The sequence below is a fragment of the Bactrocera neohumeralis genome, chromosome 4 (genome assembly GCF_024586455.1).
Source record: "Bactrocera neohumeralis isolate Rockhampton chromosome 4, APGP_CSIRO_Bneo_wtdbg2-racon-allhic-juicebox.fasta_v2, whole genome shotgun sequence".
Taxonomy (NCBI): Eukaryota; Metazoa; Arthropoda; class Insecta; order Diptera; family Tephritidae; genus Bactrocera; species Bactrocera neohumeralis.
In genome coordinates this window covers 13,102,032-13,127,065 of record NC_065921.1, presented here as the reverse complement: position 1 = coordinate 13,127,065, position 25,034 = coordinate 13,102,032, and the positions used below count along the sequence as shown (strand labels likewise).

The 25,034-nt window shown below is 34.8% G+C and overlaps 1 protein-coding gene across 5 annotated transcripts in view; it reads left to right on the top strand.

The window, feature by feature from the left end:
• Positions 1-25,034, top strand: part of LOC126755652 (protein windpipe) — a 100,074-nt gene that overhangs the window by 57,529 nt on the left and 17,511 nt on the right. For 4 of the 5 annotated variants that reach the window (XM_050468378.1, XM_050468379.1, XM_050468376.1 and 1 more), the window contains one exon: positions 23,011-23,025. The exons of the other annotated variant lie outside the window; for it this stretch is intronic. The gene's annotated coding sequence lies outside the window, so the exon portion shown is untranslated. The remainder of the gene's footprint in view (positions 1-23,010; positions 23,026-25,034) is intronic. 5 annotated transcript variants of the gene reach the window in all.

Sequence of the window (25,034 nt, the reverse complement as noted above, 5' to 3'; positions counted from 1 at the left end):
TTAATTGTTTAATTGTTCCTTGAACACACGTGTCTCCCTAACCTTGACGGACGTATCCCACAAATTTTTTCAAGATCATGTCTGTCGCACAACAGTAAGACTACTTAAATGTGAAATTTTTCAAACATACCGTCAAATAGTGGAAACCTTGTCTATTCTATCTAAAATTCAAACCGAAAGTACTTTGACCCTACAAAACGTCATTTTTTTTAAATCTCTGTGTTATTCTGTTAGTCCTCACATTTTCAACTCTAAAATATAAATAGTCTCGCAAAATAAAATACGTAGAATATTAGAAAGCACAGTTATTTCGTACATAAACCTATAATCGCTTAGCGTGTATAATTTTAACAAAGAGTAGAAATACGAGTGAGTTTAACGCCATTACTTGAATGTCAATTTCAAGAGCACCAATTTAGTCACGATCTTCATTAGGCTAGATCAGGCGATATGAAACTCGCACAAAGAAAGACATGCGTGTGTGAGAAAATGTATAGTATGTATGTATATGGATATTTACATTTAGACACACAATTGTGAGTAAATCGCCAAACCAGTTCAGAAGCTGCGCAAAAACATCAATCCGTGAGACAGCAGCGTAAGTCATCAGCGGGACGCAATGCCTCAACCAACAACGACACTCGACAGTCAACAAGCAAAGTCAAGTCACCGCCACTGACAGCGCCAATGATAGCAGCACACAAGCAGCTAGGCTCGGTTGAATAGCTGCAGCTGCTGAGGCAAGTGAGAAATAAAAGAAATAATACAAACCGCCAACAATCAAAACAAGTTGTTGGCGCTTTTTATCGCCGCTTACGCCAATGTGTGTCTGCAAGCCGGCCGGCGCTTTTGGACATTCATAACTCGATCGATTTGAATCGACAAACGATCGTTGAATTGCGCTTTAGCGACACGCACACACAGGCAAACATCACTTGTTGTTGTTATTGGCTGGTGGTATGGCCCATACAAGCTATCCAACGAAGCCGTCGTGCTGTCTAACCGCAATTGGTAAAAGTATCTCAGAGATAAGTTGCGCCGATCAATAAAATCGGCAATCTGTTTTGCAGCTCTGCAAGGTAGCGCAGCTGTCAAGGCTGACATTGCCATTTGCAACAGGCGGCTAGCTGCAGCAGTCAAGTGGCATTGGCAGACACCAACGAACCGATCGAGCCGTGTGGCGCGCTGTTGCAGGTGAGCAACAATGTTGCCGCACTTGGCGCAAAAACCTGACTTTTGTCTATCGATATCGGCTAACTGCTGGAGCGCTTATCAGTCGCCTGTAATCCCGCCGGTGCAATTGCCGTATTCGTTTCAATGCAGCTGTTTTGATTGTTTGTTTTGTTGCTTTTTTGTTTGCCCATTCGTTGGGCGTCTTAAACGTACCAAAGTGTGAGCGTGTGTGTCTCCGTTTTTTTGTTACTTTTGCACACCTTCGCTTCCCAGTTATATACATATATGTATGTGTGTATCTAATTTGCTGTTTGTGTGTGTGCATCTGCAGATTGGCCGATAAATTGTCAAGTGACTCGAACAGTACGCGCTGTACGTGCAAGTACATTTGGCTTTTTAACTGTTACCGGCACTTTTAGCTATCACTTGCTAACTGTTTTCGCCCGCACACTGTACCAGCGTTGCCATTGTACGCCAACAAACTGACACTTCACTGTTACTTTTCCATTTCGATTGCATTTGCAGCATTGATTGCACGATTTTCCACTTTTGTCGGCACTTTTGACACTTCGCCCGCGGCTGCCTGTTGCATGTCTCCCCACCGCCAGTTGTGTTTGCTCCAAAGAAGCTAGATTTATACTCGTGTACACGCACATGCAGTTGTGCTTGTGTATAGGCGATGACTTTCTGTTCGTTTGGCGCGCACGTGTTCACGAGTTGATCGCTTGCACCTCCTCACTTTTGGACAACATGTGCGGCAAGACACAACGGCGTCGACTACTTAAAGTTTCGCCTTGAGGGCAAATTACAATTGGCAGTACTTAGTTGGTGTTGTATCCATGAATTGAAATTGAAGAATTTTACGCTGAATGCTGGTGGCACTCGCATTTTAACCAAGTGGGCTAATGTAGGCCACCAAGCGTGTTGGGCGTTCGTTATTTACATACTGAATGGTAGTCCATTAGGTGGCATGATAAGCGATGGCCATAAGTACCTACATAAATGTAAAATCACTTTCATTGTTCGTAATGCTAGTAGATTGTTGGAATGGATGGTGGTTTCAAAAATGAAGAAAACAAAAATTAAAAGGAAAAAGGGAAATTACTCTTTGATTCATAAACTGTGGCATATATAAGGTGTTCCAGATCACAAGAGCATTCGGAAACGAATTAGCTGATGAGGTTGCTGTATGGCTACCAAATCAGTCCAAGAAATACGTGAGGCGCTAAAAATGATATGCAGTAATATTTCCGAAAGGGGTGACAAACAGATCAAGGTGATATATTGGGTAGTCGAAAAAGTATTTTCGTATTTTTTCAATAGATGTCGTTGCGGCCGTATATCTTCAGTACTACCAATCATATTGTGTCATACCATATGTATAGTGTTGGAAAGGTGAGATTAATGTAACCAAGAAAGATGAATCTCGGGAAAGTTGAAAAAAAGTTACAGCTGTTCAAAAATGAGTGAATATAATGAAGAAATTCGCTTTATTTTGAAATTTTTTTTTATAAAAAAGGGAAGAATGCCACGCGAGCCACCAATGAAATTTGTGAAGTTTACGGAGACGATGCTGTATCAGTTCGTGTAGCACAACAATGGTTCGCTGGCTTCCGTTCTGGAGCTTTTTGCATACATGATCTAGAAAAGACTGCAGTGCGGTTGTTGGTCGAGCGACAACTCAAAGTTTACTGGCACTACATGCGAGCTTGGATGGGTATTAGTCACAATGACACATCTCAAAAGTGCTGGGAAGTAGGTATTAGAGAGAACGTCTTCTCTGATTCTACCCGGCTTTATCTAGAACTCATCTTAAATATCTAGGAACTTCGAAGTTCCGCAGTACGTATACAAGGACAAGATTTAAACTTTGCAAAAAGCGCCCTATATGACGTATACTTCAGCTCGAACTAAACTAAATCTCCCTCTGGCTTTAAAAATGACCAGGAGATCCATGCACATAAGTCGTAACAGACAGCCAGTATAACCAAACCTAACCTGCTAACTTGACTGCGCTAATTTTGAGGTTCAAGTCTAGATGAGAATTCGTCAACCTAAGTTAGAACAAACTATTCTCAGAGATTCTTTTAATTGGCCCGGATTCAGCAAGATGTATGTAGATCAAGTGCATTATAAGAAATATTTATTTCGCATCAACAAAACATTTACCGATTTTGATTCTGCTGGGATTCAACTGATTTTGTAAAGAATACCTAACGCTTTTCATAACGATCGCAATGAATTTTTCGTTTCAGATAATATATTATAAGTTATCTCCTGGAGACTCAAAAACTCTCACCCCATCGTTTATGTTAATATCTGTACATTAATCTCTGTACCGTACATTAAAATCAATATTCCTTGGAGTCTGCCTGATGTGACTATACGAAAATTTAATGTTTGGAAGCGTATTTCCATAAAAATTCTTAAAATTCTCCGTATTGGTAATGGAATAATATTGTGCTGATATCAAAACTAATTATATTCTGCTCGCTTCTTACTTCACAACACCACATACATAGTTAGGGTAATCATCAGCTCAGTTTATAATTCTTTAGTCATCTGTCATTGACACGTAGACAGTAGACTTGTTTTGCTCTTAAATAATTCTTTGTTGTTGTTTTCTTTCCTGTAAACATACAGTGCTGTGCTGCATACTTAGTATTTTTGTTGTATGTATATCAAGCCAACAATTAGCATTGAGTTGCTGATGTTGAAGTTGAAGTTGCAGCACGCACTGTTTATCCAAGCTAAAGGCGTGTGTCTTTTGTTATTGTCGTTGCAGTGTTTATATGTTTGAATGCAAAAATGCCAATTTTATATAATATTGATGTAAAAGCGCTTGAGTGCATTGGAAGTAGTGGCATACAACTTATAATTTTGCATGCCACTGCCTGGCAGTAATTACTGTCCGAGCGCATATGGCTAATTTGCAATGAGCAGTGAGGCAGTTTTTATATCTACTAGTATTAGGGTGGATCGATACTTTTTTTTGGAAGTTCATTTCATTTAGGATATTTTATTTTTATTTCGCGACGGGTTATAATACAATTGGCGCAAAAACAAAAAAATTTTTTAATGGGATTTACCAATATTTTTTATTGAAATTTTTCGTGGGCTTAAAAACAAAATGCATACTTAAAATGAAGTTCAGATATACGCTTTTTTAACAGAATTTTTTTAAATTGCCACAATCAGTTACTCGCAGTCAAATGATCCCCTATCGCTATCAAATTTTTTTTCCAAGTAATGAAATTCTCCAGAAATGACCTACCAGCTTTTTTATCCGATCAAAATTCGAACTTTGGAAAGCCCCAAATTATCAAAATTTTGGGTAAAATTCAACATTTTTTTTTTTTTATGACTCAATTTTGCCAATTTTCGTTTTACCGCAGGTCGTTGTGCTGATTATTATCTAGAGAGATTTTTTAATTGACCCACCCTAATGTAAAATATACGCAACTAACTAGCATATCAAATAGATTATATAGTAAACCCATTGCACCTTATTTCGATTGTTGCAACAACTGGTCTCGGCTGCCGTGCAGGCCTCGCCTTCTGTCCATTGTTTGTTGTGCAGCATAAAGCGCTCCGTCACACAATTCCCTGGTTGCGTGTAGGCATGTCTGCCTATCAATAGACTGCCGTGTCTACTTTGCATACATCAAAATGCGCCAGCATAAATATGCGCAATCGTTTTTTAGGCTTTGCTTGCCCCTGCCATTTTATATATATTTTTTCATGCACCGCCACAATTATTGCAACACAAAAATTGCACAGTTGTTGCAGCGAGCATCACGGCTGAGGGCAATCAACATTGTCTGTCTCGCCTGATGTACGTATGTTTGTGTGTTTATGCTGCCGCTTCAGTGACATGGCTTGGCATTCGTCTAGGGGCATAAGTGCATAGCAATGACAATTGCAAAATATTTAGCAAAAATGAACTTCTGACTCAATTGCCAGTAAAAGCGGGCAGCGCAGCGTATAAATGCCCGTCGACTGTTGTGTCAAGCCAAGCGCTTTATTATTTGTTTTTTTTTCGGCTTTGGCTATTTTATTTTTTCGCAAATGCTAATGAAATAGCTGTGCAAGCACACAGACACACGCATACATATGCGCATTTGTGCACATTTCCGGTTTTGTGTAATGTGGCGTCGGCGTTTGCCGGCATCATCATCATCAGGCGCAGAATTTCAACACTTTCTCGCCGCGCGAACGAGCTGCTGTGATTGCAGCGTTGCGCTTCATTTGCGCAGCAGATCAGTTCCGTTTTGTCTTGGCATATCCGCCCGCGCAGACGCCACAATTCAATCATCATTTCCCGCCAGCAGCCTGCTTGATTCCTCCGTCCCGTCAATCTCTACTCATGTGCTGTGCTCTATGTCTGGCTGTCGCTGCAATTACGCGCTAACTAAGCTGTCAGCAATGTCACTGCGCTGATCCGTTTGTGGTTGAATTTATCTGTAATATTTATATTTTTATTGTATCATTTCTATTCTTAATTTATTTTTATTTCTGTTTTCTAATTTTGAATTGTGTCTAGTTCAAGGTCGTAAAGTCACCGCTGGCATCGGAAACTTTCAAGTTACAAACATGAGTGTTTGTTGGCATGTTTGTAACGAGTATATTGTCGTTCGTTCGTGGTTGTAACAACAGTAATTCTCAAATACACTCTTAGCAAATAAAGCTCGGCGTCTGGCGGTTAATGTAATACACGTGTTGTTGCATACACCCGGTAGGAAATGGAAGTGCCATGTTTCACCTTGTATTTCCAGCTATGTTTAATAAGCACAAAAATAAATTGTAACTAAAATTTTTTAAAATATCTATCTTGACGGAGCTTTTGGTGTTGCTCAACATCAGTTTACACAACCGTATTAGTTTTGCGTGGATACCAAATTCAGACATAGCGGCGTAAAGAAGTTTCTTTTCGTGTTATAGAAAGCAGATTTTTTCCCAGATTTGGCGCATGGTGAATATCTGGTCAGTTGTTGATTTTCCACACTGATAAGGTCCAATCATTTTGTTCACGGTGGGTGTTAATCTTTCACAATACGCTTGATAGAACCTTATATGGAATCGGGTTCACCATCTCCTGGTGTTATGCTTTCACTGCCATTCAGCAGGCTGGGGAAGTGTTCCCTCCACGATTTTTGTATGCTCTGGGCATCAGTCACTAGATTATCTCTGAGAGTTCTACAGGAATATGATCCGGTCTTGAAACCTACTGTTAGTCGCCGCATCTTTTCGTTTTGAGAAAAACTCAATTAAAGTTTTTGGAGCCGATTACTCGAAGTTATATATACAAGTATATAAGCAAAGAAATAAATCAGATTTTTTGGAAGTGGGTTTAACCACTTCAAATTTGTTGTAATCAAATTTCAAAATCTATAAAAAATGCACAATTTCAAAACAATTTAGTATATTTCCGTTATGTATTAATTGATTGACAATTTCCTACTGGGAAATACATATGAATATGGTTTAGTTGCCTGTTTAGTATAAGCGGTTGCACTTGTCACTTACACTAGGTTACTTGATCTCAACTGACTTCCATTTACGTACGTATATGTATGTGTGTAGGTATATGTTTACAGGCGTGCGTCTAAAACAGATTAATCTGTGTAGGTAATTGATTTGATTGTTTGATAGCATTTATTTATTGTATACAACAACTGAAAATGTTCTTGGTCCAGTGTCCGTCAAAATGATTGCCACGCTTTTCCATTCAAATCAGACATATACCTAATTACATATGTACACATTTAGACCGTTGCTAGAAAAAATATTTGTTTTGTAATAGATCTAGTTCATTGATATGAAAATTGCTACTGAGCTGTATTATTGAGCAATGAAAAATTATAAGCTGAGTAACTTATTTTTTAATTAAATCATTTGTATAAATGTATATACAATATACATATGTACATATATTTTATATATACAGTACTTACAACGTATATTATATGTATATTTCTATGCATATGTACATGGTTTATACCTGTTGTTTTGGTGATGATTTTTTTATTATTTTATATATTTTATGTTCTTAATTTTAACCCTTGTGCATTCTTCCGCCACATATTTTATATATTTTTTATATAATTATTATCTTTTCATTCTTCTTTTAGTCATCTATGCATTTTAAATTATTATTATTGTTTCTCAGTAAATCATTTTCCATGCAATTTCTGTATAAGCGACCAAGCGACCTATGCATTATGCATTAATTGCGAATATCGAAACCAAATCCGATTAGTCAATCAATTAAATTGAAATGCTTAGCATAGTACTGATTTTTCATTGTAAAGCAGTGATTTTTAAAACTTCCCTTACTGTGTGAATTACCAGTACTATTTCACGAAAAATAAAAAGATATATTGAAAAAAAATTTCAGTTTTGGTTATGAAATGGTTATATATTGGTTATAAATTGGTTATAAACTGGTTATATCCATAAAAAAAAAAAAACGCATAAAATTTGCAAAATCTCATCGGTTCGTTAAAAAAAATTTCAGTTTTGGTTATGAAATGGTTATATATTGGTTATAAATTGGTTATAAACTGGTTATATATTGGTTATATCTGACATCAAGAGCTGAAAATTTTATGTAATTTGATATAGTGAATCGTAAGCAATAAAAAACTTAATTTCGATTATTTTGAAGTTACGTTGTTTTGCATTTATGATGACGATATGTGTTAGTATGGGGAAACGAATAAGTCATCTTTCTACTTGTTCTTTTTAAATGTATATTATATTTTTTTGAAAAACAAATATTTCGCAATTACCTCCATAAATAAGTAGCATTATCGACAAGGTCGCTTAAACTTGTAGTAAATACTTTATTTGTTACTCAAACAATGTTACTCAAGCATTTTACAGATTAGTACTGAATGAGCATGATACAAGTGTACTGTATTATACTTGTATATAGTATGTTAGTAAAATGTATGTATATATGTTTATAATAAGCAGTTAATACATGAATTAAATGAACAAGCTGTTATTTCTATAATTAACTAAAACAGCAAAGCACAAAAACGAAAACAAAATTGGCACAGGAAACAGTAAACACCCTTGCCGGCCGACATTTCCTGAAATCAGCTGATATTTTCGCACACAAAATATTTGCGAAATTCGCTAAAAAAAACTTTTTTTATATTTATTTTATATATTTTATTGTGAGAAAAACTGTCAAATAAATATATTTTTTGATGGCAGTGAAGGACACGCTTCTAATCGCTGATTATGGCATCACTCACGCACGTCAGCAATATTTTTTGTGGTCTGTTTCCTGCATTTAGACGCACACCCACGCGTGGTATTGTCGCTTAAATGTTGTTGCTGCTTTTGAAAACAAAAACTAAATATATTTGTAGGTATTTCGAGGCATTTGGCAACGGCGACTTGTCAGACACAAATATTTCAAATTTATTTATTTTTTTTATTATTTTCTTAGCGACAAATTTTTCAATATCTTTTACATGCATGCTTCGGACAAAACTGTTGATTAGCTTGGTGAACTATTTATCACGGAACATGCCACTTTATGTCGCACTGTCAACATTAAGTGTTTGAAGCAACATATTCAATTTCATTTAGGCTGACAAAACTATTTAGTGTGACAATTTATTGTAAGAAGACAGGCCTTTATTTATGTGTTTAGACTTTATATTAGTTTATATATGTATGTGTTTTGACTGCTTTCTTTGAATGAATTTTTTGTTTTTGTCCTATGTGAGTCTATTATTAGCAAAATTGTTTAAGCAAAATATATATTTTCTTATGGCTTTTGCGCAAATTAATTAGCACACTCAGTTAGTTGACTGATAATTATATAATAATCATAAAAATAGGCTTGTAAAAATTATTTTTTTTTTAAGTAATATAACTTAATATATGCAAATATTTTTTTCAAATTTTTATAACACTTTTTTCATAAAAGCTAATCGATCTATATCACATGAGCGCTCCCAGTCTACGCTGATGTAATTTTAACATCACAACTTTTATGACTTTACCCGACATTTATAGTTGCCGGTGCCTGATAGTTAGGTAGACCTTCATTGCGGTGCTAATTGATCTGTTGTAGTCAATTAGCATTGAGCTGCTGAAAAACTAATAGCACAGTGACGTGCGTACGCGTGTATTTCTCAAATACGACAATAGCACCTTATTCAAAGCGGCGGTTCTAGGTGTAATTATCAATGACTTTGCTTGTCTTTTAGCATTAGAAAGTAAGCGAAATGCATAGATATCTACAGTATATACTTGACTTCGACAAAAAATAACTTAACATCACTTTTAATAAGTTTACAGGCGAAGTAAAAACGATATAAAAAGCCACTCATATTGAAACAAAATTCCAGTATCAGTTATAAAATGGTTATATATTGGTTATATCTGACAGCGGAAGCTGAAAATTTTATGCTACATATACGTAATATGATTTAGTGAATCGGAAGCAATAAAAAACTCATTTTCTGTTGTTTTTTAATGATAGATTGTTTTACATTTTAAGAGACGATAAACAATTTATATATTTTAATTTGATTATTTTTTATTGCATCTTTTTAAATTTTTGGCACATCACCTGACTAAAATTGTTTATGTTAACTCATTTGTCCTCACTCTCATATTTATTTATTACTAATGCTTTAAATAATACCCCTCATGATTGCAGTTTGTTTATGCAGCTCAACAAACTATCATAATAACTGCTATTATTAATAATTTCCTTCTTGCTTATTAATTTTCTATAATCAACTTGCAAGAAAAAAAACAAAAACAATTACGTTAATTTTAATTGAGTTGAAAATGCGTTTGCAATACTCAGAGCATTAGTCGCTCTGTCTCTCGATTTAATTAAGTGAGTTTGCAGTGACATAAGATTTAATTAAGTATGAGCGGATTCCAATGTGTGTTAGTAGTTTTAAGTCCCTACAGTTTAGTCAGCTATGCAATTAATGACATGTGACATGAGAAATAATACGAAAATTAATTGGATATTGAAAAATGTAGACCGATCACCAGCACTAATTAATTATGTAATTGAATAATTGAGCGCTGAAATATATCGTCTGAATTTAAGTGTTTTCACATTCCTGCAAATAAGAGAGTGTCCTGATGATATCCAGCAAATGGAGTAACCCACAAAGTGAACTAAAAGTATGTGCATGTTTTGTACTTAAAGTCCGATGAAAATTAGAACAAGAAAGAAACGTTTTCTGAGGCTGAACCGTTTTACGGGGGTTGCCTTTTCTATTCTAGACAATTAGAGAACAAAAGCAAATACTATTTTTCGAAAATCGCTTTATTGTTTTTCAAAATATTCTCAATTCAGATCTTTACACTTTTGCATATATTTGAACAAATTGTTGAAGCACCTTTCCAACCCAGATTGAAATACCTCCCAAGCATGCGTTCTAAAGGCATCAACTGCCTCAATTCAGATCTTTACACTTTTGCATATATTTGAACAAATTGTTGAAGCACCTTTCCAACCCAGATTGAGATACCTCCGAAGCATGCATCCTAAAAGCATCAACTGCCTCTTCAGATGTCGAAAAAAATCAACTTCTTAGTTTATTTTTTGCATATGGTAATAAAAATAAGTCTTTCGAAGTCAGCACTTTCAGGACAGTCACTGTCGAATGCTGTTTACTTTCGGGCTTATACGTATTAATCCACGATTCATCACCTATCACGTTGTAATAGACGTTTTCGAAGCACCGTTATCATATTTTGTTTTTTAACATTTCTCTCGACAAATCAACACAAGCCATTTTTGCTGCGTTCGATAAATTGTGTGGGATGCAACGTGAAAGAATTTTTCCTACAATCAAATGTTCATGCAATATTGAATGTATGGTGGTCCCACTAATTCCTGTAGTTGTCACGCTAAGTCATATGACATTCTTGCTAAACCAGTTTGCCCACATAATCAATAGTTTTCGAAACTCGTTTTGGAGTGATCTACGACCTTGAATGAATTCAATGAACCATCGATAAACACTAGTTCTTGATGCATCTTCATCGCCAAAAACTGATTTAAGTTCACCGATGCACTATTGCTGAGGTAGTCCACATCGAAAGTTGTAAAAATAATCGCGCGAAAATGTTCGTGATTTAATTATATTTTTTGTCAGAGATGAATATTTTAAGTTACTGTGTAACTTAAGAAATGTGCGCTATTAAATTGCATTTTTTGTCCGAGATGAATATTTTAAGTTACTGTGTAACTTAAAAAATGTTAGTGATTAAATTGCATTTTTTGTCGGAGACGAATATTTTAAGTTACTGTGTAACTTAAAAAATGTTCGTGGTTAAATTGCATTTTTTGTCGGAGACGAATATTTTAAGTTACTGTATAACTTCAAAAATGTCAAATTTTACGATAAAGTTGGGAGTTGCTAGATTGCAAAACTGGGGTTGCCAAATCCCGAAATATAAAAGGCGGCTATACATTACCCTAACTAACTGGATCAGAATAAATATAAACAATAAATATTTACCACAGCTGATTAGTTACTTTTTGGATAGTTTTGAATAGTATGTTCGGGTTCGGGCCAGCACGCTATGACATTTTAAATTCAGCCTTTGTCTGACATTCTCGGCGCACTTGCATTGCTCTTCTTGTTAATCTCTTGAACTTCAGTGAGCTTCATTTGTTTAAGACACAACAACAATTTACCGTTATTCTATTTGTACATGGTTACATGGATTTCTAAATCAGCTGAATTACTGCAAGTCTCTCGGTAGACTATTGATGCAAAATGGTGACAATTGTGAAATAAAAATATGCAAACTACCGTTGGTTAAGCACAACAACACACATAAACTTTGATAAAAGCTTGTTCCAATCAGCGACTGTGATTTACAATGCACATTTTATTCGTATTTGCCAGTATAGCACGCGTCAATTGGTACAATGTATCGTGCCACAACCAAGCTCCACTTGCCGCTTAGGCAATTTATTGCAGTTTGCTCACCTTACGGCTATCATTTGCTATATCCGCACCAGCCGAACAAAGCATGACACAGAGACACAATTCTATGGCAAACTGGGACATAATAAATGCACACAAATGCGAATGATGTTAGTGCATTAAAAATAGTAAAAACCAAAGTTAAAAATAAAATTCGAAAACTAAAATAAGATAAAATGGTTGTGGCAATAAGTATGTGCTTTATATGTAAACGCCTACCGGCAGCCTCCCACAACTGCAGCCGACCAAGAGCAAACAGTTCGCGCAGCCATGCATGCATTGATTGTCCAGCTACGCGTCCATACACATGCATATGTACATGTATACATATATATGTATATATGTATATATATATTTATATATACATACATGCGGTGCGCCGCAATTGACTTGGATTAAACATGGAACGGTTGGTCAATTGTCAGCGGCGATGACAACAAAACGACCAAACCAAACAGTTCATCAGTCACCATGCTGCACATTGAACGTCTGTTAGTGAAATAAAAAAAAGAGAAAAAGAAATAAAAAAACGTTTATAAATGAAATTTAATAGGCGTGCCACCCAACTCAACAGTTCCTCCACAACAATGCATGCAAATTCATTTACAACTCATTTATGTAATGCGACACGGCGACATTTGCAACGCACCAGCGATATCTTTTGCACCTAATTACCTACATGTGTGTGTGTGTGTGAACCCACCTACACACATACTTAATATACACATATTTAAACTTTTATTATTGCTTTTGTGCAATTGTTGTATGCCTTTTGTGGCATCCACAATGCCTCTGTGTGGCTGCTGCATGCAAGCGATCATCAGCGATCAGTAAAATTATCATTTATATTACGATCAGCTGCTTCTAAATGGCACATACATAGTACATTAGTACCTTTGTACGTGTGTTCTCGCACGTGTTCGCAAGTAGGCTGCCTCCTGTTCCGTTGATCGAGTGCACTTTATCGTTCGACTTTGGGTCGTTTGATTGAACTCAATTCAAATATTCTTTATTGCAAGTGCAATTTTATATTTCTTTGTGTGTTTGGTTGCGTGTGCATATACATATGTATGCCTAGATAAAAATTGATCAAATGTCGCCTAATTAAATTGTAGGCAGTTAAATGGGTTTATGAAGTTCGTATAAAGTTTTTTTGTGAAAACTGAGATGATCTTTTACATTCGTTCTAATTTCTATTATACAAAACTAATTTGATTGTATAGCTCAAGGCAAATGTGGTAAATTAATACAATTTATTGAAAATGTAGTGTTGACTTTTTACAATTGGTCATTGTACTTTATACATACATATGTATGTATACTATATGAAGGATAGAAATTAATTGAGTTTTTGCACTGCGACCTATGGTCTATGGTGTCCTCTCTTATGTCACATATGGTCACAAAGGTCCAGCACTCTGGACAATTCCAGGAGCTTGCTGAGCGCGATGGAGGTGATGTGATCTCTGTCTTCGTAGATGAATCTAAGGGCTTTGACTTTGCTTCTACAAATTTCTGGGAAACCTAAAATCGGAAGTTTGGTAGTTTTCGGTTCCATGTTGCAAAACCGGCAGTTTGCACAAGAGGTTATGTCCATGTTGAACAAGTGTTTCTTGAGCCTGCAGTGCCTAGTAAAGAGTGCGAAAAGGAGACGGAATTTCTCTCACATCTCTAAACCTTTCTCGGTCGTAATCTACCAATGGCAGTTTAGTGTGGCGCATTCCTGCACTCAGATCAGGTGTACACGGTTTAAAACTGATAGGCGGTTCAAAATACTCCTCCACTAATAGCGAAAGATGCTCGGAAAACATCCCACTGGATAGTGCTGGCATTCAGTAGTAGGTCTATCTTTCTATTTCCAAATGTTTTTCAGTACATTATATGGGTTAAGGGTCAGATATCACGATTGGGTATCTACATATTTTCTTTGGCAACTCCAAATCGAATGAGCTCGATTTATAAAAGCCCCAGATCTAAACGACTTTAATTTGTTAATTTTTGAAAATGTTATAAAATACTTTTTACGGCGTATTCTCTAAATATTAAAATTTTCCAAAAGAAGTGTAAATCATTCGTCCATAAAATATAATATTTATGATAGGTCGTAAAATTCCGGTAAAATGTTCGACTCCGATGCTTGTACGACTTATTTTCTCTTCTATTGCACAAAATTAACTCTTCCCAACTTCCATAAATATTCAGAGTATTAACCTAATCTAGTTGTTTAGGGGGGCAGTAGTTTAGTTTCCATTAAATACAATTAGGAAATCGTCAGAATTTTGGATTTCACAAATTCAATGGCTTTAGTAAATGGAATATATTTTGCGATTTCTGATGACACGTCAATATCTTGGTCAGACATTTTTAGAAATAAAAATCCGGGTCAGAAGCCATAAATGATCCTCATAGCTGCTGAATTCAAGGAGATCTATAATTTAGAAACATCTCAACATTTCCTTCTTGACAGTCCCACCTTTGTGATATTTTGGTCAAAATATTTTGGATCTCACCGCAGACATTTCAATGATGTAGTGGAATTAAAGCTTTGCCGACGCATACGATATATCAGCCAAATAAGATTTCTATCTTAAGGATGCGAGTTTCACGATTTTTAATTCTGATTTGACGAATTGTACTCGAATAAATACCAATTACCTTTGGCATATTTGACTAGGAGCAAAATATAGTAAGACTTTGTTCATAATTTTAAAGTTCTTAATTTACTCTTCAAAATCTTTGTCGTCCCCCTCAAGTAATCCCCCTTGGCAGCAAAATACTTGTGCTAACGTTTTTTCAATCCTCGGAACAATTGTTGAAGTCAACTTCTGGAATATCAAATGCGCGTAGCGGTTCACGTTTAATGTCTTCAATTGACTCAAAACGGTATATGTGGTCCTTGGAATCTCCATACACATAACATAATGTATTTTCGGCATTCTGTAATTAATTTCAAATAATTATGAATAACATACGTATATTTTGTATGTATGAATGACCTTTCGGCGCATCTAACTGATGATTTCCGTTTGCGCATGCGCAGATGTACATTATGTCTACATTTTCGAAAAGCTAACACGTAAACAGCAGCTGAAAGTTGTCACAGCCACACCTGGCGGTTTACAACCCTGAGCTTAAAATTAAAAAAAAAAAGACACTTTTTTGGCAATGCCAGCAACCATATGACACATGAGCATGACATGTAGACACGTATGTACATATAAACTGTTGTTTTTAATAACATTGACCTAATCCCGTCACTTTCGTGGTGGTTTAACGAGTTCTCACCGTGACAAGATTGTTTCGCTGAATTGAACCATTTCTCCGCTCTGCTGCCGCTGCTGTGCTAATTTGCTCAATGAGCGTTGTATGAAAGGCTACCAAAAAATGCCGAAATGAATTAAAGATTAAAAAAGATTGCCCAAAGTACAAAGTAAGTAGTCTACTTTCAGCTCTTCATCCTCATATATTCGGTGTTGAGAACACGTTTGCCACAAATTTTATGCAAAATTTAAACTAACGCACTTTAAAGCTGCGGAATTAAGCGGTCGACACGTTAAGTGGCAAAATAAATTTGCACAAACAATGCACATATGATACATAAGCAGCATCTGTGTGCTGGTGAATTTAGTTTGAAAAAAGTGGATTGAATGAAGAGCGAGTTCGAGCATACAAAAGTCTGTAGATATTAGTAGACATACATATACACGCGAGCACTTGCACCTATGTGGTTGTAAGTGGATTTCTAAGATACATTTCGTGTATTTTGAAGAGTGCTTGCGGCAATTTATTTAAATTTTCTTTTTGGCAATTCTGCGAATTCTATTCGTCTTCTAGAGACAGTAAATACATATGTAAATATGCTCAATCTAAGCGCTGATGTGTGTGCGAGCAGACAAACTCATTTTGTCTTTTCTAAATTTGTTCGTCAAACTCCGGTTTTAAAGCTGTTGCTTCCGTTGAAATGATTTGTTGGTTTTGATGCTTAGGTATATATGTACATACATACATACGTATATATATACATATGAACGTATATTTATTCGTATTTACTATACCCTTAACAAGGTATTTTAAGTTTACCAACAACCCTATAACATCCGAAAGGGCTTATATAATATATAACGAGCGCCACGAGTCCGATTTAGCCATGCCTGCCTGTCTGTGAGTACGCCAACTAGCTCCCCAACTGTTATATATTAATCTGAAATTTAGCACAAGTTATTTTCTCACTAAGAAGATGCTTATTTGTCGTAACCGTCGATATCGGACCACTACAGCATATAGCTGTTATACAAATTGATCGTTCTTATTTGACAAGATATCTTCTCGTAAATTGCTGTAGATAATTGTCCAAGAGAACGCTACAAACACCGAAGAAATTGTTCAGATCGGAGTATATAGCAATAGCAAATAGTAATATGAACTTGCCGCTCAAAGGCAAGTTCCTGTATTTACATTTTTTAATTGTGAAGGGTATTAAACCTTTCGGTACAACTGAAGGAAACTTTTTTTCTCGTTTTTTCTTCAAAACCCAAAATCGTATGATTTTTGGATTACTCACACCAGCAGCCCCACATAACGTTTCGCGCATGCGCATATGCATGTCCGCCTATATAGTAAACTATGCGTTTGTTTGTTTGTAAATTTGTGTATACCTGTGAATTTTGAATGAACTCGCGCGTATGTTAATTTCAATGCCGTTAAAACTGGTTGTAGACTTTGGCAAAAAGCAAACAGCAAAGTCATTTACATATTTACTTGCGGCGTTCGCTTATGTATAATGATTATTAACTTTGTTTTTCTACTTACTTCATTCGGATTGAAGGGTAACATGCACGCTTGGCTTTTTTAAGCCATTCGATGTGAAAGATTTAGCAAAAATTTGCAAATGAATGAAAGCATGAGTTCAACGTTCATGCAATGCCTTTTCAATAGCGTTTCTTTAAATACTGAAATGAAAGTAAAATGTGTTTATTAATATACGGCTTAAATGAAAAGTTTTAAAAAATATATTTTTATGCCACAGTGAGGTCAAATCATTGTAATTATTACTGAAATTTGGTTCAAAGAAAGCCAAGTAATTACAGTTTTTGAGTGCAAGTCATTCAGTCTGTGAAATAAAACGGAGTGTTATTACAAATTTATGCATGCAGGGTACAGTAAGCGCTGGATACGAGTGGCGTTTTAATTTTTAATAGTATAGACTGTTCAAATTTTTGTTAATAAATGAAATATTTTCGACTTAAAATACATGAAAGCATTGAAACATTAATTTTTATAGGCCATTAAAAAAACAATTTCAGTGGTGGAATATATAAATCATAATTGTGTCACTAGCAGTTTTATTATCAGACAAAATTTGGCAACAGTTTTTTTTTTTTTGAACGCTGGTCATTGAAATTTCGGACGAAATATAAATTCCACTGACAATATTCGTACGTTTTTGAGCAAAGTTAATATCAAAAGAAACTCTTTGTTTCGAAAAGAGAAAGAGAGAGAGAGAGTGTACTTTCAAAAAGTGGATTTTGTATAAAAAATTTTAATTTTCATTACTTCATCGGGTGTACCGAAGCTACATATATCACCCTTCATAAGGTTACTTATAAAGGAAAAAAAATTTAGTGGTCCGATTTGATAAACGGACGAGATATCATGGAATTTGTCCGAAATATTCTGTCCAATTTATAGTTGCCGCTTTTATAAATTCTTATTAAATTATGGTGTTTTTGGAATTTTTTTAAGAACAGTAGTACATAAAAAGATTATAGCAACCTAACTGTCTTGCGCTGGTGCCTCTTTTTCGCGGTGGCTGAACGGAAACTAATGGGATAATTGTCATTGATTCACTCTTGGCTGTTATTTGCTCGCATTTATTAGTTGAATAGAAACATAGAGTGGTTTCAACGTTTTCAAAGTGGTCGTGAGGACATACATGAGGATCAACATGTGGGCCAATCAAAATCCGTGATCACCGAAAACTCCATCGAAACTGTGCATGAATTCATCAAAAATCAGTGGAAATCTCATTGAAATTCATGGAAATAAAATTGAACATCTCCAAAACATCGATTTATTGCATTTTGACCGAACATTTGGGCTTACGAAAGGTACAAATTGACTGACCAAAAATTGCTCTCATTGATCGACTCAATTAAAACCGATAATACATTTATCTTTTTGATTGTTTGGAAATTGAACATAACTCCGTTATTTTTCAGTAATTTCAATCCAGTACATTCTTTTAAAAAAATCTCGAAAATCGCCTAATTTTTCATTCGTTACACTGTCATATACTCATATATGTACTTTAAAGAATCCTTAACTTCTGATTTTGAGTGTTAGAAACTTCGTGGCTAATTTAATACATGTTAACCTGTTCGGAGTATAATTAGCCAATAATATGCTCAATATTTCAAATCTAAAAGAGAAAAAATATTTGCTAAAAATTTATTTTACCCTCTCAGGTTGGGTGCTCACTCTTCGTGGCAAACTTAATATACCCTGTTCAGGTATAAAATAATTACTCATATATTATAAACTTTTTTTAAACTAAACTGGTTAAATTGCCATCCGAAAAGAATTAATTATGCTAAACACTCAACACTAGTAAGGGTTCCCTCATGATTAGCCCTTCATTAGAATAAAACTTTGCATTGCAAATATGCAATTATTTCGCCATATTTGAGTTGAATACCAATTTCGCTGCTACAAATATTAATTTCATTTATTTATTTAATATTTCTGTTTTGTGGCACTTGGAAAAAAGTTGCAAGAAGTGGCATTAATTGCCATTTATTTGTGCAAATGCAATGCAAACAGACAGACCAAATGATAAATGTACACAGTGTTAATTTTTCAAACAAGAGTAGCGACAATCACGGCAACAACAAAACAAAACAAAACATGTATAAAAGGTGTTAATGACATTTAATGAGTGCGCCGCCAGTTTACATTATTATACAACAACAAGAACAGTAAATCGTTAGTATGCCGCAGCAACAGGTCGTTGCAGCAGTGAGTGAGCCACTTAAATAGATAAGTGTCGCCTCACTGACAATCCGTGACACATGACAATTGTCAACTGTGTTATTGTGTGTGTGTGTGTGTGCTGTTGTTGTTTTAACTGCTGAATGATGCAACTATTTAACTGTGTATTGGCAGGTGGGTGTGTGCGGTTTGTGGGTAGATGCATACCTGCATTTTGCTAATTATACATATTTGTGTATATATGTATGTGTATGTGAGCAGTTATGTGTGGTTGTAGGAGTGTATGTGACTAGCTAAGTGGCAAATATGAAGTTACATTTTGCCTGCTTTTGCGGTTTCATGTACAAATACATATATACTTATTTAAGTGTGTATGTAACTACATAAAGTTGTGTGTGAGAAATACAAATGAGTAAGAAAGGCAAAAATCGAACTGCATTAATCAGCTGCGAGCGCTGCATATCGATTTACGAACCGAAGTTATTTGCTGACTTGTAGATTTTGCCGCTGATGCATTAAATATTAGATTTAGGAAAAAACAAAACTCTGAAAAAAATGTACTCACTTTGACACTTGAAAATTGATGACGTTCAAAAGTCGAAAGCAAATGACGCATTGCTGCATGCCGTAAACGTTTGTCATGTCGACATGATGTTATAAACCGATTGTGATGGTGTGACTGCGAACATGAGTAAAATACAGCCATATATATATACATATGCTGCCACCATGCCTTTTGTACCTCCTGTAAATATGTGTATGTGTACGTGCTAATGGTACAAATAATGTGTGCAAACTATTTTTAAGCACTGATGCGATCATTAAAACGTCACACTAGCGTAAATCAGTGACAGCCTTGTGACAGATATGGCCATCACGTAAATGTTGTACAACAAACATTTGCGTGCGGTAAAAGTCGAACCGGTGTAAAGCCGATCAATTTGCTCGCCACGAAATAATAGATGTGGCGTATCATAAGTTTTATTCGTCGTTATCATTCGGTATTTCGACAGACGCTTAATTATATTTTAATAATTGTCGATTGCAAAATATTGCGATTGAAGAAAGATAAATCGTAATTATAAGTTGCTTTCGAGTGTTTTATGCATTTGTTTTTGGATTTTTCGATTTTGCTACTGCCTTAATATTTGTTTTTAATTGACTCTCAACTCTAAAGGGTTATCCAATTCGAGGTTCCCTACTTAAAAAAGCACAGAAACTTCAAATTCAATGGGAAACGTTTATTATCATTCAAAAGAATATTCTTTTGCATTTATTTTTTGAAAATTTTATCTTTCAAGTGTTGGCCGCGCCTACGTCTCAGATGATCCATTCGTTGAGTCCAATTTTCGATGACTCGTTCGAGCATTTCGACTGGTAACTAGCGTATGATACACGTGATGTTTTGCTTCAAGGCCTGAATCGAAGCCGGATTGCCCGCAAAGACTTTATACTTTATAATAACTTCTAACGGTGTGAGATCACACAATCTTGGTGGCCAATCGACCAGCCTAAAAGTTGAAATTATCTGCTCACCGAAGTGTTCTCTTAATAAATCTTTTGATTGATGTGATGTGTGGGAAGTGGCGCTGTCTTGTAGAAATCAAATGTCACCGAAATCACGAGCTTCCATTTCAGGCATCAGATAGTTGGTCGCCATTGACGGTTAAGTTCTCACCGGCATCATTTTAAAGAAATTTCAATCGATGGTTTCCACCGGCCCACCAACCACATCAAACTGTTCTTTTTTCTGGATGCAAATTTACTCTTAAATCTCTTCAGGTTGCTCTTCGTCCCAAATGTGGCAATTTCGCTTTTTTAGATACCCATTGAGCCAGAAATCTTCTTGGAACTTTTCAAGAGGCCATAGAGCAAAGTAATGTCGCTTGGGAACGTCGAGCGGCTACAGTTCTTTAAGAGTTACTGCGAAAGGCGCCGAATCGACTCTCCATGGAATTTTGCGTAATACGATCCTTAAAAACCCTTTAGCTTCAGCAATATTTTCTCAATATTTTTTTTTAGTTATCGGTTCTCGTACTAAGGTATTTCTCGTATCATTGCATCACTACTCAACGATCTCCAAATGCTTATTGACATACTTATAAGTACACTCGATCTCGATTTAATATTGGAATACTTCTATGGTACACCGAAAACTCATCCTACTTTCTGCTGCTTCATCTAAACTTCAAATCTGTTAAGCTTACATGCTATCGAAAACAACTTAATCCAATTGATTTCAACACATTTTCATTTAGTTTTCTGACAAATTGCACACTTACTTACTTTCTCCTCCGCTAATTGTTACATACAGAGTAAACATTGCTTTTCAATTTCGTGCTCCATAACATCCAACAGATTATATGGAAAATTTGTATGCTTAACCTGTTCGCCTGTTTTTTACAAGCGCACAATTAGCTAGCGCTCATTTATCATGAACTGTCAAATTAAGTGCGCATGCAACGCTGTGTGCGAAAGTTGTCGGCATGCAATGGTCAGAAGAGGATGGCAAGTGTATCGAACTGATCACTGTTGATAGACAAACAAATGGCGGAAAAGGTGTGAATTTTCGTATTTCCTATATTTTGTTTGTAAATCATAAGTATTTGCTTGGAAGTTTTCAAGGAGTTTTAATTGCTTAATTATTATTTACATTTCAAATGTAAATCTCTAAAAATATGAAGGTGCTTTAAAAGTGTTTTAGTTGTATTTGGAAACTTCTATATCTTATATCTATAAATATTTTTAATTTTTTTATCTGTGTATGTACTCGAAATATTTGCTACCCACCCAAACTACTTCTGAATGCATGTTCTTACTAATCTTCATGCTGATCGTGTGCTTACGCCATATAAAAGGAAATCAAAAATTAACTGAAGTGTCCAAATGTCTGTGTTGTTGCAAAGTAAATTGTATAAAAAATAGCATGTTCACTGACTACATCATCAACAATAATAATAATAGGAACATCAGCTTCAACTGCCAGAAATGGCTTGAGTACAAAAGCAGCGCAGCAATGCCAAATCAGTTTTTCGAAATTTTAATTTTTTTATATATATTTTTTTTTTTATTCTATGTACATATGTATGTATATTATGTGTTGCTACTGAACTCCGCCGAAAAGTGATGATGACAAACGAGCAACCTTGACTCATTGTCGCAAAAAATTAACATTAGATAAAAACAAGCAAAAAACGTTAACTTCGGCTGCACTCGAAGCGACATATAATAGTTATGGCAGTTGCGTGCTAGTAGTTCGATCTAAACAATTGGCTCGTCGCGCTGATCATTTATGCACATATTTTCTTCTGGATGTTTCAAGCAGGGTGTAACAATATATGACAAAAAATAGTAGAATTAAAAATTAGAATAATTTTGTGATTAAATAATTTAATAATTATTTTAAAAATAAAAATAGGCCGTTTTATCCAATTTTTGATAGAAAAAACATAGGTTAGATGTTTCTTATAATAAATTATTTAATATAATACATTTTTAAAAATCTCTGAAATAGTATTTTTTAACCTCAAGTACATGCTTTGACTTCTTTCTTCTGCCGTGTTTGCAACAAACGGAGATCCAAGATCCGAAAGATTTTTAGATATCTTTAAAATACCTATTAATGAATTATAAAATCTTTTAGTATTAATAATTTCCTACAATCCCTGCCGGATTAAAAGTTCAGAAAACTGCAGTGCACTTTAAAACATTGCTGGCTGAACAAAATATTTTATACTTTCTCCATCCGACTTACTCTTTAAACTATGTCACTTAACTACCTCTTCATCAAATATATTTATTGCCTGTAATAATTTCAGAACTGATTCTAATCTCTTTTAATTTTCTCTTTCCATTGCAGCTACTTTCACTAAAGGTATGTTTGTGAACTTGTATCTATGTTTATAAAATGTCATCACTCTTAGTTTTATTCCTTGAAATTTATCACAATTAGACAAACACAAATGGCAAAGCTCGAGTTGCTCGCGCGTGCCATATTCTATATCGAGACTATAAAAGATGAGCGAAATAATAAATTTCAAGACACATACACATGCTCAACCCATTGATGGAGACAATTTGTGTGTCTCGTATGCCTAATTTCTGTCAGCTAGTCATTTCCCCTCTAGTAAATTGTTAAATTTATGCTGTCACATTTCGTTTCAGTCACTTAGCAAATATTTCACGCTCATATTTCGCGTTTTTTCTCCAACTACTTTTATAATTTGTATAAAATTTCGTTAAAAAAATGTTTTTTTTTACAATTTAGCATTGTGTTTTAATTTCCATTCGCTTTTGTGGAACATTCTTTATTATTAGCCTATGACATGATCAAATCAGCGCCATAGTTACCATATTATATGTATTGCTGGTGATATTTATTCGTTTTGTATATCAGAAAAGGTGACGCAATTTCAATTCATAATAGCTGAAAGTGAAACTCCACTGGAATAGCTAAGCGCTTTTAAATATCTGAAATTAATTTTGTACTTGCACGTTAATGGTGTCAAGCCGAAAAAGAGTAAAAATGCATGAAGTTAATTACTTGAATAATTCATAATTATATTTAAATGCAATTTTTTGAATTGATAAAGTTTTATGTCATCACGAAAACAAAAGAAACATTGATTGCTAGAAATTTTGTTCCTATTACGATTTTTTTAGTGTATCCCCTCATTTATATATCTTTAATTTAAGGTTTTTTTTGTAGACAGAACGTTTTTTTTCTGCAGCTCTTAACAAATTCAAGTCATTCCTTTTCTTTACTTCGATTTTCAAGGCTTCGATTATCATTCGTTTAAGAGGTTAAGTCCACCTGTGAATTTCAACAACTTTCTTATGCTTTTGTATCGAATTATAAGGATATATTTGAGAATATTTCACGCAAATTTGAAATTGATCCGATAATAATTTCAGAGATATGAGCTCGTTTTTTAAGTTAGTGCAGTCGGTTACCAAAAATTGGTACGCTTTCCCGAATCGTTGAGAAAAATTTGTCCGAAACGTCTGCTCCGATCGATATGATTTTCAGACAATAATCGAAGGAGTAAGATTTTTAATAAAACAAATCGATTTTTTCAGCCTTTCAGATTTGTAAATTTTTTCACCAAAAAAAAAAACGATTTTTTTGCCAAACCAGCATTTTGTCAAAAATCAAAATTTTAACTACTCTTTCGATTATTACCTGTATAAATCCATTAAAAAAAAAAAGTTTGGTTTTTGGATTTAAAATAATTTTAAGCAGAAAAATCTGCCTTTCCAACCATCAAACACCTTTTTTCGTTGGTCTTTCTATAGATCGGCAAATCTAAAATTAGTCAAAATGAATCGACGATTAATAGAGTATAAGAAATAAATAAAATTAACTATTTTGTATAATTTTTTTATTCATTACAAAAAAAAATCTCCATACAAAAAATCACAAAAAACGCGTTTTTCTGACTGGCGAGTGGGTATAACCCCTTAATTGAATTCTTAAATAGACAAACATAATTTTAGAATTTCACTTAGAAACTGTTGCTGTTAGTTTTGGTTTTGTTTATGGTTACCGAAAAGTCAACCGAGCTGTATATATATATATATATATTTACACATCTAGGTTACCTATTAATTCGTTCTTGTATATACATACATACATGTATGTACATATGTGCGTCTTTCGTTTCCATAAAGCACAATGAACTTCACTTTGTCCAGCCAACTCAGCAAGAATTTGCGAAGACTTCACTTAATAGGCGATCAAATATAAAAGCGACAAAAAAAATACAAGTGAGTACTCGCACTCGTAAAATAATCATAAACCACTTAGTCATGCCTTTTTTCTAGTTCAACGGTTTGTTGAACCTTACATTGGCATAAATAGCACTTTTTAGGCATTTTCCGTTG